This window comes from Lolium rigidum, chromosome 6 (assembly GCF_022539505.1).
Source record: "Lolium rigidum isolate FL_2022 chromosome 6, APGP_CSIRO_Lrig_0.1, whole genome shotgun sequence".
Taxonomy (NCBI): domain Eukaryota; kingdom Viridiplantae; phylum Streptophyta; class Magnoliopsida; order Poales; family Poaceae; genus Lolium; species Lolium rigidum.
In genome coordinates this window covers 282,405,943-282,410,926 of record NC_061513.1, presented here as the reverse complement: position 1 = coordinate 282,410,926, position 4,984 = coordinate 282,405,943, and the positions used below count along the sequence as shown (strand labels likewise).

The 4,984-nt window shown below is 42.6% G+C and overlaps 1 pseudogene; it reads right to left on the bottom strand.

Annotated features, from left to right (window-relative positions):
- Nucleotides 1–506: 506 nt before the first annotated feature.
- On the bottom strand, nucleotides 507–2,825 carry LOC124659383 (annotated as a pseudogene).
- Between the last annotated feature and the right edge of the window lie 2,159 nt (nucleotides 2,826–4,984).

Sequence of the window (4,984 nt, the reverse complement as noted above, 5' to 3'; positions counted from 1 at the left end):
ACCTCTCTGCTCGAACAGGACCAGCAGAGGGAGCTTCTTCGCCGCGGACGCGATGAGCTCCTCTTTGTGAATGTGGTACTGGCACGTCACCTCCAGCCTCCGCAGCGACGGCGCTGCAATGTCGAGGAGATCAATTAGCTGCAGTTCTGAAAAGAGGTGTAAATTGGTCCTAATTTACTGCTCTTTGTAATAGGCATCAAATAGGCGAATATACTCTTCCTCATTATCAGTGCGACGGCGGCAGTGCAAAGTGGAGACTGAGCAGGAAGTGCTGTGTGTGCGTCGTGCCGGAGTCACGAGAAATTCTCGAAGCGCCTGTGTTCAAGACCATTTTTAGAGATACACACAAATCAAGTATACAGGAAAACCCGCTAGATTCAAAGAGTGTAGCCACATGAGAGAACAAAACTCAAAATACACCATAAACGACACAAAACATTGCAACATTAGATTATACTGGTTGACACCAATTTTATTCTGGCGCCATTGTTTACATGAACCTTGTTTACTAGACACGAATGTGCGGGCAGACGGAAAAAGCCATCGATCTCAATGCATGAATATCTAAAATGGTGCCGATGCGGAATAACTATCTTTCACTCTGATGGATGCGACGATGGGGCTTCGCACGACATGCTTCTCTCGACACCCATCTCAAACTTCCTTCCACAGATTCTTCTTTACCCACCACGTGACTGCTCACTGTCAAGCTAAATGTTTTCTTCTCTCCAACCTTGGAGAACGCCAGCTTCTCCGGAAAGACATGCACCACCATTGACTTGGATGCATCCACCTTCACCGTATAGGTCGACTTTGATGGTCCAACATTCGTCACCGTTCGATTCACGGTGAATGGCATCGACGTCACGAGCACCGTAATCATCGGGTAGTTGAGCTGCGTGTTCTTGATCTTTGGTAGCGTTGCGCAATTCGGGCTTGAGTTGTGCTTCTGCATGATGGTTGCCAGGCCATGGTCGCCAAGGAGCCAACAAATATAACCTGCATAGTCACTAATGCTAAGGTCGTACACTAGACCAGGGTCAGCTGCTCTGGCGGGGTTCACATGTCCAGCTCCTGTGTCATATGCACTCGCTTTCATGTATCGATGGTCCAAGATAGGTCCACCTCTCCTATCAACGATGTCTGATGTTGTCAAGATGGCAGACTTGATGGCAGCCGGTGACCACGTAGGATGTATGCTCTTGATAAGCGCGGCGACACCACTAACGTGTGGAGTTGCCATGGATGTGCCGGATATGATGTTATAAGGTTCCCATGTAGATCCCATCTCTCGCCGCCATGCGGCTAGGATATTGAGCCCTGGTGCCAATATATCTGGCTTGAGCACACCAGCGTCGATCGTGCTTGGACCTCGGGAAGAGAACGACGCTACGACGGGGGCTGGGTGGATACCAACCAATGTGTTGTTGTACGTGATAGCAGCCACCGAGTTGGTCCCTGGCGACGACACATAAGATGTGAGGATGGCACCATCGACCTCAGTTACCTGCACCACTCTGGAGTTGTAATCCAGAAGATCTATGGTGTAGCCATTGACCTTGTTGTTGAATAACACCACACCAGCCGCACCAGCAATCATTAAGTGGGGGATCTTATAGTACTGATTCTTCTCCAACATGCTTTCACAAACAAGGATCTTACCGACGATGGCATTGTCCTCGTCATATTCGCAGTACCGAAATTTCTCGGAGAAGATGAGAGGATATGACTTTGAGCTTGGCTTAGCTTCCTGGGTAAGCGCTTGTCCATAGATACGCTTGCCATTGCCAAGACACACTTCGGCCTGAAAGCTCCGATCCACCGAGCCGGCAGCGACTGTGAGCAACCATGGAGCATCATTGCTGAGAAAGCCTGACGTGGGACCTTCATTGCCAGCCGCACACACCACGGTGATGCCCTTGGATATGGCACTAAACGCGCCGATGGCGATGGGGTCCTGATCAAAGCGTACACCCTTGCCGAAGCCAAGGGAGAGTGAGAGGACATCCACCCCATCCTTGATGGCTGCATCCAGTCCAGCCAGTATGGCAGAATCATCACATCCATCATTTTTGCATACCTTGTACATGGCGATGTGGGCTCCAGGAGCTATTCCAGCAGCGGTGCCTGTGCCGATGCCATGATATGATGCGCCAGGGACGAAGTTCCCGGCGACTATGGATGAGGTGTGCGTCCCATGCCCCGATGTGTCATCAGGATCCTCGTTCCCAACAAGTGACTTGGCACCAATAAGTTTGTTGTTGCAGCCGGCCATCTTGCACGACCCCTTCCACCGTGATGGGGGTGGTGGGATGCCATGGTCATCGAAGGAAGGGTGTGCTGCATAGATGCCGGTGTCCAGCAACCCGACGATAACTCCCTTCCCATATCTGGCGTTGCTCCAGAACCCAGTGCCATTCCTCGGACCTAGGAACTCGGGTGTGTGCGTGGTCATGAGTTGCGGTGTTCGCTCCGGGAACGCTCGCACGAACCCCTGGCTTCTTGGCCACCACATTGAGCTCAGCCCTCGTGAGCCTCGCGGCAAAGCCGCTAAATACTTGGGTGTAGGAGTGGAGAAGACTTAGCTTGCCAGATTCACCGCCACACGAGCCTAGCAAGAAAGACTCATGCCACCGGCGGTGATCCTCCTCCGTGGCACTCGAGCGCGGTGGATCGACAAGCACGATGTAAGTGCGATATGCAGAGGTTTCTGTGGTATTCTGTTGTGCCCGTTCGATAGCTGGGTTGATGTAGCACAACCCGGGTGTAAAAAAGAGGGTGACGAATAATAGAAGTGTTGGTATGAAATTGGAAAACGCAGCCATTGCTGCAGAGCAAACACACAAATATGATGAAGATGATGGTGATGCTTGGAACAGAGTTTGGGTGCCCTTTATACACCACGAATGATCCATGCAGTATATCGTAATTTTGGCACCATTATTTACTTGATAAATGCACCGGACGCAATAAATGATTTTAATATGTGCCATATCTGAATGATCTCGTACGATTAGGTGGGAGGCCAGCAACCTTTGTAGTAGTAGTACCTACAAGACGGGTGATCAATGCAGTTTATCGCAAAATTGCCACAGTTAGTTACTAGTGTACTTGATTAATGTTGCACGCGTAGCAACATATAAATAGCTTTAGTTTGTGCCAAATCTAAATGATCAGGATTACGTGGGAGCATCGCAATCTTTGGTAATTAATAGTATCTCTGGCACTAAATACTTATCGCAGATTCACCGAATCTAGACATATTTCAGTCTATATTTAAATGCGGTGAAATATTTAGAGAAAATACAAGATCTTCTTTATATTCTGCATAAATAATATACTAAGATTTCTTCGTGTGAACATATATTTGCCATCGCTAAAACTATAGTTAATATTCAAATTAACAGCTGGTGGCTTGTACCTCATAAATGACAATATTGAAGAGTCATACTACCTCCGTTCTAAAGAGTAAGGTTTATATTATTTTTGAAAAGTTAAACTATATATACTACCTCTATTCCAAATCGTAAGACTCATATTTTTTTTAAGTCAAACCAATTAAATTTTGACCAAACTTTTAGAAAAATATATCAATAAATATGATATTTTGTAGATACCATATGGAAATATATTTCATTACCTATCTAATGATAGTATTTTGCATCTTAATGTCTGTTTTCTAAAAATTTGATCAAACTTAAGATAGTTTGACTTTTTAAAAATAGTATAAGCCTTCAGCTTTGGAATGGAGGTAGTATAAAGTTTGATTAAGTTTTTACAAAAAAAATAACTAGTAAAGTATAAAATTAATATTATTAGATACATCATCAAATATATTTTCATATGATATCTGTACAACATCATATTTATTGATAGATTATCTAAGATTTGGTCAAACTTTACGTGGTTTGACTTTTGAAAAAAATGTCATAGTTATGGATACGTGGAACACATCTATAACTCCGTAATCTACCTAGAGCTTCAAAGCAAGGACGGTCCACAAATTTTGGTGGTTCTACGACGATATGACACTAAGGGCCCCTTGTTCAGAGTGGCGGAAGCTTCCATAGAGCTTTAGTTTGTGCCAAATCTAAATGATCAGGATTAGGTGGGCGCATTGCAATCTTTGGTAATTAATAGTACCTCTGGCACTAAATATTTATCGTAGATTCACCGAATCTAGACATATTTTAGACTATATTTAAATGCAATGAAATATTTGGAGAAAATACAAGATCTTCTTTATATTCTGCATAAATGATATACTAAGATTTCTTCGTGTGAAAACTATAGTTAAGATTCAAATTAACAGTTGGTGGCTTGTGCCTCATAAATGACAATATTGAAGAGTCATACTACCTCCATTCCAGAGTGTAAGGTTTATATTATTTTTGAAAAGTTAAACTATATATACTACCTCTGTTCCAAATCGTAAAGCTTATATTTTTTTTAAAGTCAAACCAATTAAAATTTGATCAAACTCTTAGAAAAATCTATCAATAAATATGATATTTTGTAGATACCATATGGAACTATATTTCATTATCTATCTAATGATATTGATTTTGTATTTTTGTATCTTAATGTTTTTTCTGTAAAAACTTGATCAAACCTGACATAATTTGACTTTTTGAAAATAATATACGCCTTAAGCTTTAGAATGGAGGTAGTATAAAGTTTGATTATGTTTTTACAACAAAATAACTAGTAAAATATAAAATAAATATCATTAAACACATCGTGAAATATATTTTCATATGATATATGTACAACCTCATATTTATTGAAAGATTATCTAAAATTAGATCAGACTTTACGTGGTTTGACTTTTGAAGAAAATAAGTCATACTTATAGATATGTGGAACACACCTATAACTCTGTAAGGTACCTAGAGCTTCAGAGCAGGGACGATCAACAAATTTTGGTGGTCCTACGGCGACATGACACTATGGGCCCTTTGTTCACAGTGGCTGAAGCTTCCAT